This window comes from Rattus norvegicus, chromosome 2 (genome assembly GCF_021556685.1).
Source record: "Rattus norvegicus strain SHRSP/BbbUtx chromosome 2, alternate assembly SHRSP_T2T, whole genome shotgun sequence".
Taxonomy (NCBI): Eukaryota; Metazoa; Chordata; class Mammalia; order Rodentia; family Muridae; genus Rattus; species Rattus norvegicus.
The window spans coordinates 105,551,895-105,565,240 of NC_141535.1; the positions used below are offsets into that span (position 1 = coordinate 105,551,895).

The window sequence follows — 13,346 nt, forward strand, 5'->3', positions numbered from 1 at the left end:
TTCCATTCTAGAATATTCCATTCTCTACTCATGTGGTAAGCTAAACATATCTCCACTCTGCCAAGAAGTGTGTACTCATGTCACTAGAATTGTACCATTGCCTCTTAAACAACCCGTTTGACCATTTTTGTGTGTCAGCATTAAATTCACAAAAGAAAACCTCTGATTAATTCCTGTTAACTAATCAGAATTTGTGGGGCCAGAATTTGAGAAGAATTTCATATGATTTTTTGATCACCTATTCAAGAAGACTGCTTCTCCTAAATATAAAACAAGAATTTTCTGTTTCTGTATGTTCTTTTATGTTCTTGTCTAACTATTCTCTTGATAACTAGTAGAAGCTTATATTTAGGGCCAGAAAAGTGATCAACAATTAAGAGCACATACTGTCCCAGTCGTAGACACAAGTTCAGTCCTCAGCACCAGCTTTCAACTGCAGCTCCAAAAGACTCCACTGCCCTCTTCTGCTCTCTAAATACACTCGCCTGTGTGTTTATTCATGTCAAACACATACAAATTATTAAGATAATTGAATTTATAGAACTAAATAATGTAAAATGTATATTTGAAGGTTTCACATTATGCTATGTGATAATGTGTGTCTCTGGTGCAATATGATGATTTTTTTCCCTGTGTATCTCTGGTGGAGGGTGATGATTTTTTTCCAGTCTATCACTGTTGTAGGATGACGAGGTAATCAGTGTATCTCTGGTACAGAATGATGATTCTTTTACTGGAGCAGAATGATTTACTTGTCATGCAGTGTAAAAAGTATAACATCACACTTGGAATCAATGCAATCCAGAGCAGCTATGACAGGAAATAGAGGGCTCTTCCTTGCTCTGATTTGATGCTTTTCCTATTTCCAGTCATTTTTTAACTTGTTCTCTTAGCTTCTCGAAAATTGTGTGCAAATGTATAGAGTCTGGCGTGGCCATCTTTTGTAGCCAAACAAGATTTCCAGTAGTAGGCCTAGGTTGCATTTGGTTAAGTGGTTGGCCAAAGGGATCCTTTGAAGATCTCTAACAACCTAGACTGATGCTCAGACAAAGAAACGCTCTCTGAAAACTGACAGTTGGGCCGCACTGCTGAGGACAACATCTACACAGCTCATTGAACATAGAGAGGTTGAGCTGGTGCCTGAATTGAACCTTTATTACTACATTCTGGTGACATTGGTATGTAAAGGCACTCTTCACACTAGGGAAAGAGAAACCTGGATACCAACCCAGTTAGAAAACCCTCATTCAACAATTTGTCCTGCCAGGAAGATATGCTGGGACAATGGTGATACAGAACTTATTACAGTGGTCAAGCAATGTCTGATTTAACTTGAAGCCTATACCTAGAGAGGGAGTCCATGACTTACACTGCCTGGATGGGTCAGAAGCTGGATGTCCAAGAGAACTAACACAACTGGTTAATAACCAAACAAACAAGTGCAATGTAATGATTTCTAATGATGTTCTGCTATATTCAAAGGTCAGTGTCTTGTCCACTCATCATCAGAGAGGCATCTTGTGGCAGGAGATAGAAACAAGTGAAGAGATCCACAGCTGGAAATTATGCAGAGTCTGAATTGGAGATCTCCATTTCATGCCTCCCTGTGGAGCTTGGGGAACACCTTCAAAGAAGGGCAGGGGCAGGAGATTGTAGGAGTCAGAAGGGATGGAGGACATTAGGAAAACATGACCCACTGAATCAACTAAGCAGGGCTTATACAAGCTCACAGAGACTGAAACAGCAAGCACAGTGCTCACATGGGTCTGTACCAGGTCCATTGTGTATATGTTATGGTTGTTAGCTTTTTTTTTTTAGTATTTTTGTGGGACTTCTAACAATAGGAGCATGGGTGTCTCCTCACTCTACTGCCTGCTCTTGGGACTCTTTTCTTCCTATTGGGATCTTGTCCAGCCTCAATATAAGGACTTTTGCCTTGTCTTAATGTATTTGTTTTGTCGTATTTGGTTGTTGTTATTGTTTTGAGGTTTCTTTGTTGTTGCTGTTTTATTGTTTTGGGGTTGTTTTGTTTTGTTTTGTTTGTTTTTGTCTATTGTTTGTTTATTTGTTTTTATTTTTGTTTTGTTTTGTTTTTGTGGAGGCCACTCTTTTCTGAAAGGAAATAGAAGGGGAATGGATATAAGGGAGAAAGTAAGTTGGGGGAAGCTGGGAGGGTAACTGTGATTGAGATGTAATGTATGAGAGAAGGATCTGTTTTCAATAAATAAAGGAGTGAAGGAAGGAGAGAGACAGAGAAAGAGAGACTAGCTCCTTTAATATATGATGTTGGAAGAACTGGTTATCCACATGCAAAAGAATACAGATAAGGTACTATGTATGAAAATCAACTCAAAATGAACTAAAGACTAAAATGTAAGCCCTAATATCATGATGCTACTAGAAAATCAACAATAGATGAGTGCATTATAATTTTAGTCTGGGTGAGGACTTTTTTTTTCTTTTTTTTTTTAGGTAAAAATCTCAGGAGCATCCACAACAAAACCAAATCTGGACAAATGAGAGTATATCAAACTAAAGAATTTTATGAAACAAAGGAAACAATCACCCAAGTGTGCAGACCAGCCAGCCTGCTGAATAGAAGAAAATATGTGTAGCTATATGCTGTAAAGCTTTACATGACTGGGTCAGAGACACAGACATATGCATGGAAAAGCTGGGATTTAGGAGGTTGTGCTTGTTCCAGTGCACCAATTGTAAGAGCAACCTGAAAATGTAACACATTTATTTTACACATCTGTATCAAAAAATAAAATTTACAGACTATAAATCTAAAAGGGGATAATTAATATTCAGAAGGTATAAATATATCGAAAAGCTATACTAACAAATAAGTGAAAATGAACAGAAATTGCATTGTGACCACACTCACCACACTCTCCTAATTCTTTCCATATCCACCCCATTCTCACCTATGTGCCTTTTTTCCCCTAAACCCATCAAATCCAATTTGTACTCCTCACACACTCTTAGTGTGTCACCATCCACTGAAGCATAATCTACCTACCAAAGTCTAAGTCTTCAAATAAATCTGATTCTCCCTCTCCCAAGATGCTATAACTTGCTAATGTCTCCTCATTAGGGGTAGGACTTCATGCTTCCTTCCCCTCTCCATGGTAAGATATTGTCTGAGTTGGCCTTTTGCAGGTTATGAGGAAGCTGGCATAACCAGTGTGAGTTCATACTGTCCTGTCATATCCATAAAAACCCATTTTGTTTTAATCTGCACCACCTCTGCCTCCTATAATCTTTCTACTACCATCCTTTCCACAATAATTTTTGAGAGGAAGAAGTGTAATATAGACGCTCCTTTTAGTGGGGTTGAGCATTCCACAGTCTCTCATTCTCTGCATTGTGACCTTTTGTGTATTTCTGCATTAATTTTTCACCTAATGCAAAATTAAGCTTCTCTGGTGAGCACCCACTATATTTCTTCATGTTCTATGATTCAAATATGTATAGTCTTCAGCAATGGGTCCTTATTGTCAAGGTAAGTCTGAAGAATAACCAAGAATATTAACAACAACTTATGAAATCGGGGGACCTATGGGACCATATTAGCCAACAAATCCAAAAGTAGTAAGCCATTTCTGGTACTGGGATTTTTATTTGTTAATCGGTACTGTTGAGAAAGGGCATTGTTGCCCTTCTCTAGGGTACCCACAGCTTAATTATTTTTCCAATGTCTTTCTGTTTCTTTTTTTTCACATCTTAACCTTCCTTTAGAAAAAAATTACTTGTTTTGTTAATACACAGAAGTCTGCATGGAGATACCCAGTGGAAACTGGGGTATAACTGTTCAGAATCTCACAAAATAATATGGTTTATCTCAGTGCAAACATCAAGAGTCACTGATGGCTTAAATAGACATTCCTGTGTGGGAAAGGATCACCCCAATGCTCAAAAATGGTCTCAGCTTTGGAACGTGCATGATGCCAGTAAATCTTAAAGTTCTATGTGAACTTAACTTTATGAAAAATAATTAACTACCTGAAAAAAATAAATAAAAACACAAAGGGTTTACTTCTATACAGCTACTCAAATGCCCACATCTTATTTCCAATGCCCTTTCCTGGACTCACAGTTTTTAGGCTCATGCAATTTTAGAGCTAGATTCATGCAAAGCAACCTTATACTCTGATTCACTCTGTCAAAAAGCCAATTTATTCATGTAAAACTGGAGGCATGCTTGGTCCAGGAGCTAGGCCAACTGTCTGCACATCCCTTCTGGTAGGTAGAACTATACAGGAAATCAAATTCCGGATCAGAAGGCTTCCTGAGGATTTTAGAAATAGAACAAAGGGGGAGATGTTATCAGGTTTTAGCAACCTGATCGACTTCCCTTCTCCAGTCTACCTCCCCACTTTTAGGCACACCCTTTTGTTTAGTATGTCACAGCATGCAAAAGGAAGTAGGTTCAAAGAAAATAGGAATCTGTCACCCATATAATTTCACTTAATCTGAAACAATTAAGTGCAACAGAAAACACTACAGGTCTCTCTCATTTCCAACATGCATTCCTGATAGAATCCTCATACTTTTTGAAGATTAGAGAACAGCTTTTCTTTTAGCAATGATTATGCAAATTTGCTTCTGAAGTTGACTATGACTATGATGTAATTTGAATGCTTCTGGCTTAATTTCAAAGACAGAGGTATTCTGTGTCTCCAAGCTCCATGAACTCATTCTGCTTGGGAATTCCCAGAAATCTCACATCAGTCATGACATTCTCTCTAGGTAGGGGCTCATTTATATTTGACAGGCTATACTAAATACATGGTGTATGAAGCAACTGAATAAAATAAATATATGTATGATAACATCAACAAAATTCCTTTGCTTGGGATCTTCTTAGATTATTTCCTTGTGTTTGCCTCCTTAGAATAAGACATCAAAGCACAGAAACACCTTCAGCTAGCAAGGTCTATTTGGTGATTCACATGAAATGTCCCCCCATAACCTCGCATGTTTGGACAGTGGGTCTCCAGCTAGTGGTGCTGTTTGGGAAAAACACAACTTTTAGGAGGAGAAGCCTTGTTGGTTTAAGTGACCCTTGAGGTTTTCTGTCTTAGCTTTACTTTCTGTTCACTGTCAGCTCCTGTAAATTCAATGTAACCAGCCACCTTCTGGTTGGCCTATCACTTGGGTAGACTGTTTGCCTTCAAGCTATATGCCAAAATATACAAATAAACCCTTTCTTCTCTAAGTTTCTGGTTGTCAAATGTTTGATCACAGAGTGGAGATAAAAAATCTCTCCCTTTCTCTCTCACTGATTTCCATTCTCACTTAGAATCCTATTCAAAGCTAAGAGCCATGAATTCCTTATAGTATGCAGTTGGCACATGACCACAGCAGAAATCTCATCCTCTGTTGGCAAGTTTTCTACCACTGAAGCTATTTTCACAGTGATGTTAAGGGTAAAGGAAATGGGAAAAAAGAAAGGATATGGGAGTAAGAGAGTAGACAGAAGGAGTGAACTTTGGCCTGTGTTTTTGTTTTGAAGGATCATGTGAGATACAGAGTTTTTCTAAGTGTTGAATACAAGATGTCAAATTTAAGGACCAGGTCTGAGGCACTGGTTAGCACAGATCAAATAAGGCAGTCCCCAAGCAGGCTGTCAGTGTTCCACAGCTAAGCAACAGAGATGCAGGGAACCAAAATGAGTCTAAAGTCAGGATAGGCAAAGAGATGACAGAAAAAGTATACTGTCCCACCAGAAGTTGGGGACAGGGCAGTCAGTAAGTACAGTTAATGAGTCTTGGCTTCCTTTTTAAGAACTGAAATGTGAAAAAAGTTAAGCTAGTATTTGGGATACCAGTGTAAAGCAATGTGAGGGCTAATCATACCAGAAAGTCCAGTGAGCAGAAACTGATGCTTCCTGACTAAGCACACAAAGTCTGGCTCTCTTTTCATCCACTTGCCTCAGTAGAGACTTCTCAAAAGTTAGCAGGAAGGACTGTGGGTGACTCGTTATCCTCACAGCTCTTGAACAATTATATCTCCCTGCAAGTGGTGAACAGGAAATAGGATGTATAAGAGTCTAGGATTTGGAAAAACTTCACCTAGGCTTGGCAGGACTCCTGAGTGGTAGAATCTCCCAGGATTCTGTTCTGCATTACTTTAACATTAAATGGAAGCCTCCAACAGACTATGTTCTGTGTTTTTAAAACATGCTGGAGTTTGCCAAGTGTTTAATTTATATTTTGGACAAAATGGTAGCATCAAAATTGATGGTTTTTTTTTTTTTAGTAAATACTAATTAAAGATGTGCAGGAGAGAAGATTTGCATTTATATGATACCAAAAGAAATTACCTTCTAAGGACAAACACAAATGTTATAAAGGATCTTTTCCATTACATTGTTAGGATCCTTATGCTGTGGCTGTTCACCATAGCTCAGTGCTTCTGTATTAGGACCCCGCAGTGGATGGAGGCAGTATTTATTAGCAACATGAGTTGCTACCAGCTAAACAACACTGGGATCAAATATGACTCAAGCGATTTTTAACACTGGTTAATGTAAAGCCCAACCATCTCTGTTTTTGAAGAAACTCCTTTTGTTTGTTTGTTTTTTGTTTGTTTGTTTGTTTTTCAAGACCAGGGGCTAAATTCCAACTCCAGAAAGAAAACTACAAAGTCCACTTGTGTAAACTTCTACAAAACTGGATCAGCATTTCAGCTCTGGAAAAAAGTCATCCTTTTGTCTGTTTTCTTATGCAAAGCCAGTGACTCCAAACAAAACTCTGAATTGTTAACAGTTCCTATTCCGTTAAGGCCTCAGATAGTTATCATTGATGTTAGTGCACTCAGGCTGCTATTACAAAATATCCTCCAATATACCCTTTATAAACAACACATATTCTTTTCTCATAGTGCTAGAGTCTGGCAAGTTTAAGTTTAAAGTGACTACAGATTCGGTGTCTATTGACAGCCTGTTCATCACTGATGACAACCACTATCCTGACTTAGTAGACACTGTGAACAAACTCCCTCAGACCTCTTCCAAGGGCTGAAGTTCAAGCATAATTGTGACCTTATTAAACTTTTAAAGGCCCCATTTCCCAACACTACTGTATGGGAAATGAAGTCTCAATGTATATCAGAAATTGAGGGCATAAAGATTCAGTCCATACCCAGTATTGCTGATTCACACTTTTATTTTTTTTTATTAACTTGAGTATTTCTTACATACATTTCGAGTGTTATTCCCTTTCCCGGTTTCCGGGCAAACATCCCCCTCCCCCCTCCCCTTCCTTATGGGTGTTCCCCTCCCAACCCTCCCCCCATTGCCGCCCTCCCCCCACCAGTCTAGTTCACTGGGGGTTCAGTCTTAGCAGGACCCAGGGCTTCCCCTTCCACTGGTGTTCTTACTAGGATATTCATTGCTACCTATGAGGTCAGAGTCCAGGGTCAGTCCATGTATAGTCTTTAGGTAGTGGCTTAGTCCCTGGAAGCTCTGGTTGCTTGGCATTGTTGTACATATGGGGTCTCGAGCCCCTTCAAGCTCTTCCAGTTCTTTCTCTGATTCCTTCAACGGGGGTCCTATTCTCAGTTCAGTGGTTTGCTGCTGGCATTCGCCTCTGTATTTGCTGTATTCTGGCTGTGTCTCTCAGGAGCGATCTACATCCAGCTCCTGTCAATCTGCACTTCTTTGCTTCATCCATCTTGTCTAATTGGGTGGCTGTATATGTATGGGCCACATGTGGGGCAGGCTCTGAATGGGTGTTCCTTCAGTCTCTGTTTTAATCTTTGCCTCTCTCTTCCCTGCCAAGGGTATTCTTGTTCCCTTTTAAAGAAGGAGTGAAGCATTCACATTTTGATCATCCGTCTTGAGTTTCATTTGTTCTAGGCATCTAGGGTAATTCAAGCATTTGGGCTAATAGCCACTTATCAATGAGTGCATACCATGTGTGTCTTTCTGTGATTGGGTTAGCTCACTCAGGATGATATTTTCCAGGTCCAACCATTTGCCTACGAATTTCATAAAGTCATTGTTTTTGATAGCTGAGTAATATTCCATTGTGTAGATGTACCACATTTTCTGTATCCATTCCTCTGTTGAAGGGCATCTGGGTTCTTTCCAGTTTCTGGCTATTATAAATAAGGCTGCTGATTCACACTTTTAAATCAAAACCTCTAAAGTAACCCTGATCTTGAAACCAATGAATAGCCCAAGTAATAAACAACCAATCCACATATCCCTTGTATAAAACAGAGCATCAAGTTGTAGGGGGTGGTTCTGATGCTCTGATTAGGAATGAGTACTGAAGGTCCTGTTCTCCAGTTGGTTATGATTCACTAATTAAGACGTTATCTGGTAATGAACGGGCAGAAGAGGTGGACCCAGTTTCCTCGAAAGCATGCAAGCAGACTCAGGGGTAAGAAAAAGAGCTGCCATACTTTGGAGAGTCACCAACCATGTGAGATCTCGTGTGGAGTGGCCATTGGGTGCTTCTCTGACTGGACCGGTGATAGCAGGTAGGAGATTAGAAAAGCAAATAAGCTGGGGGAAGATTTAGGGTATGAAGCCAGGAATAAAGGTAAATGAGTAACTAAACTGAGGGCAGAATTAGAGGTATTGGGCTGGGAGTTAAGATAATGGCACATTAGCTGCAGGAGGCTTTGAGCTAAAAAGCATTTAAAAATAAGTGTGTGTGTGTGTGTGTGTGTGTGTGTGTGTGTGTGTGTGTGTGTGTGTGTGTCTGTGTGTGTTTCATCCAAAGACCCAAGGGAACATAGACGGGTCAGGTATCATGAAGTCAACCCAGAACTTAAAGCAGGGTAGTAGAAACTACATACTATATCAAGTATTTGGGGAGTCCAGCAGCATAAGGTGCTCTTTTCTAGTTATTGTTTGTCCTTTTTGTCCCCACCTCTATTCTTCATTTATTCCAACTCAATTTATTCCAACTCAATTTATTCCTGTAAGGGAAAACATAAACATAACATAAACAGTATGTCTGGAATGCCCACTAGTTTAATGATGGGTCTGGCTAGTGAAAGGTACCAGTAAGAGGTGGAATATTTAATGAGCAAAAGTGTGAGTTCCTATTTCTGAGTCCCTCCCTGTCTAGCCTCACTTTCTGTCATGAACTTATTTCTGTTCTGCAACTTGCCTTAACACTATGATTCTCCTTTGGATCTATGTATAGTAGTAGGTTCCAGCAATTGCTAATCTTTGGATCCTTTGTCTGTTCCATTGATCCAACCTAAGTAGTGATGATAGGTCTCTCTGTTAAGTCTAATACTTTTGAATATTGCACATGCTTTCCCTATTGCTTTCTGCCATATAGCTTGCAAATTCATATTATTGCACAAAACATGTGCAAAGGAGGCAGATCCAAACAGAGATAATAATGTTCACATTACCAAAACTCTTAAAAGTTGTACACACTACTATACAAATAGTTCATAAGATAAATAACAGAACTCCATACAAAGTAAGTGCTCGCTGGATTCTAGGAACACTATGTTTAAAGGATGAAGATAGTCATATGTGGGAACAAGGCAGGAAAGCTTTCAGAGAAAGTAAGCTTTGAATTGGCCTTAAAGGGTGAGCTAGAGATGTAGCTCAGTTGGTAAAGTGCTTGCCTAACATGCCCTGGTTCCATCCTCAGTGAGCATAAATCTAGCATGGTGGCACACACATGTAGTCCTAGCACTTGGCAGGTAGAAACTAGAGATTCAGAAGTTGAAGTTCAAAATGAACTCACTTTTTTCCAAAACAAGAAGGAGGAGGAGGAGGAGGAGGAGGAGGAGGAGGAGGAGGAGGAGGAGGAGGAGAAGAAGAAGAAGAAGAAGAAGAAGAAGAAGAAGAAGAAGAAGAAGAAGAAGAAGAAGAAGAAGAAGAAGAAGAAGAAGAAGAAGAAGAAGAAGTTGAATTTCATTCTTGCCAACACAGATAGTTCTTGGTCAGCCTGAGATAGACAAAACATGAGAGAGAGAGAGAGAGAGAGAGAGAGAGAGAGAGAGAGAGAGAGAGACAGAGACAGAGACAGAGACAGAGACAGAGACAGAGACACAGAGAGGGACACAGAGAGAGACACAGAGAGAGAGACACAGAGAGAGACAGAGAGACAGAGACAGACACGGAGATAGACACAGAGATAGACACAGAGACACAGAGACAGAGACAAAAGTGAGTTACACTTGGGTCAAAGAAAAAAGAAAGAAAGCAAAAAGGACACCATTGTTGTGAAAAAATCACAACAATGGAAGGAAAGGACATAGGGAGTAAACATATTGACTAAACACTGGTAAATACCTCATTGACTTTTGCCAAAGTATCCTGGTTTTTTGTTTGTTTGGTTGGTTTGGTTTCACTTTTTTTAATCAGATAAGTTGGTTGAGGTTGGGGTATAAATGTAAAATGTCCTCCACATCTCATGTGTTCCTAGCTGGTGGCATCATTGGTGGTTATAGAACTTTTAGTAAGTGGAGTCTTACTGGAAGAAGTTGGTCACTGGGGATTAAAGTTTATGGCCAGCCCTACATTCTATCTGCTTGCTGTTCCTGACTTGGAACGTAATAAGACCAGACTGCTTCTGCCCCTGCCATGACTGTATCCCCTTGAAGGGAAAGCCAAAACAAACCCTTCTTCGCTTAAGCTGCAGTAGAAAAGGAACTAATTCAGTTGGTAATGAACATTTCAAGTCAATTATCTTAGAGAAAAAAATCTCTTCTTCCATATGACTTAGCCTTTTCTTTGAATTTTTCAAAACAAGCCAACCAAACTTTTCAGATAATATCTGATATGATCCAAAATTAACATGTTGCCACACACCTGCAACAAAGAGCTTTAGACAACTGTCTAACTCCCTCACAATCAGTTTAGTCCTGAGCCTGTGCTTCACTGGGAAACCTTTTGGAGGGAGGAGATGTAGTCATTCAGATGCTCTTGTTTCATTAAGCCTACTAAAAATTTTTTTAAAAGATGGATTGTCAAGAAAGTGGGCCGCACTCCACAGTATCCCTCAGATTCCAGAGGACTGGAGTCCAACCAAACTTCAGATGGAGCATCATCTTCTTCTGCATCCCTCAGCTGCGTTCCAGCTTCTCATGCACCTTGTAGAGGAGTGAGCTTGTGCATCTCCAGGCTAGGGGCAGAAGCTAACTGACTACCTCGCCATACCCATCACCCCCACACCCCTAGTCCAAGCACAGCCCTTTCCAGTAATCAGAACCATCGTAACAATGCTTCAACAAGGGCACTTCCTACTGCCTCTCTGCTGAGGTCAAGAACAAGATTACATAACAAGTATGCTGAGGGGAGGGGGGACGACAGGGGGCATCTGCTCAACTTCATAGAAGAGGTGACAAGCAAGAACATTTGCACCAGCTTCCAGGTGGGTCTGAAAGAAGACATCATCCACAGCAAACTCATTTGAAAAAAGCGCCGGGCTCTGTCAACCAATCCTTACCAAATGAGCCTCAGTTGCCGAGTATCTGCAACTTTATTAAAGCTACACAGGCCTATGATATGAAGTCCCATAACATATTTGAAGCAAATGACACTATTGAGAATGGCAATATGACCCAGGGTCAGACTATACTAGTGATTCTAGCAGGCCTGGTGTAAACAAAAGCATTCCATACAACCATTGAGATTGGCATTATGTATGTAGACAAACAAAGCAAGACATATTTGATGAAGGCAAATTAAACTGTAATTGGTTTACAGACGGGAACAAACAAGTGTACCAGCAAGGGTGGGATGTTAGTGCTGGGTACTGAAGAGACATCTACAACCAAAAGCTAAAATTACAGCCAGTGGATAACTCAACCATTTTCTACAAACAGATACCAACTAGGTTGTTTCCCAAAAAAGGAATGAGCATGTAAGGGCATGGGTGTCAAATGTATGACCCCAACTTCTGTGCCTTTCCCACAAACCTGTCATTCACAACAAAAGCCAGGGTACAGAAAAAATGGTTTGGAGAAAAGTGGAGGTGATTATCAGGCAAAATACCTCTGTGGATATCATGGTGAGTACTTGGATGACTATCCTCAAGAATACAGATATAGTGATGACCAGGGCATTGGATATTAGAATCACACACAGAAGAGCAGTATTTAAGTCCATTGTTTTTATCTAGTGAGATCCAACCTAGCCTTGAGAAATTCTTTTCTTGTCTACCTAAAACAATATTATACTTATTGTACCTTTAAAAAACTGCCTTACATACATTCCTTATTCCTTTTTCTGCCTTCTCCCCATATAGTTGCATTTAGTGCTGGAACAATTAAATCCCATAGGATAACCAATACCTTGTGTATGAAGTCAAGGGAACGCTATGAAAGGACAGACAGTTCTTTGATTGAAGATCTATGCATTGTTTTACAATCTTATACTTAAACTGATATTTTCAAACAATAGGAAAGTATTTCTTTTTTATAGTTTAGTGTACATCTGGCATGACACAGAAGACTAAAATGTTAGTGTGCTAAATGTGGTCTTTGCCAACCAAATCTAAGATGCAGAGTTCAGAACTTGACACTGATCTTTCTCTACAGTACTGTCTGCTACGTTTTTAAGAAAGTCACAATCAGTATGTGTCTGTGACTATGTTCTGTACTCATTCTCTTCCTTAAGCTGACGAGGTACTTTCCAAGTGGTGCTTTTAAGGTGTATATACAAAAATGTCCACAGACATGTATGTTAGGGTGCTATGCCTGCAGACTTAGTTTGTACTAATGCATCACTGTAGAGTTGCTCTGGTTCCTTCAAGTATATTTATTGCTACATTTCTCACCATAAACTTATCTCATTGTATTTTTATAAATAAATATTTTTTGAAAAAATTTAGAAAAGATAGGCTTCTGCTTGTGTAGTCCAATGTTTCTTTTAGTTGAGTCTCCTTTATACAGGGTCCTTGGCAAAGATGTCTGATAGTCTTGTCTCTATCTATTTCAAACACTTTAAATGGCATGTGCAGATTAAAATAACCTTATCCTGCTGTGCACACAGGGTCCAAGACTGTTTATCAGACCCGTATGGAAACAGGGAAATGATAAAGACAGCAGAGAGAAGAACGAATACAGGAAATGCAACGAACCCTGTGAAGGTTCAGGTAAATCGAGATGAATACAAATTATAGAAAATTGCTGACTACCAAGGAAACAGCTACTTAAATTCAGTCACTTCCTGGCTTCCATTGAGAAATCTGAGTACATTTAACACTGGAAGGAGTGTGTGGGGATTCAGCTATTTAGGGCTATTCTGAGCAAGAGCAGCTGTGCTCTGTGTTCTGAAACACATGGCTCAACAGTTATAAAGGACAGGATCAGGAAAACATGCAAGGTATATTTGAGTTGGCAATTTTGAGATT

The 13,346-nt window shown here is 39.7% G+C and overlaps 1 protein-coding gene and 1 pseudogene across 1 annotated transcript in view; one reads left to right on the plus strand and one right to left on the minus strand.

The window, feature by feature from the left end:
- Positions 1-13,346, minus strand: part of LOC120100783 (uncharacterized) — a 517,117-nt gene that overhangs the window by 379,953 nt on the left and 123,818 nt on the right. The gene's annotated exons all lie outside the window — the stretch shown is intronic.
- Cnn3-ps1 (calponin 3, pseudogene 1) lies at positions 11,216-12,067 on the plus strand (annotated as a pseudogene).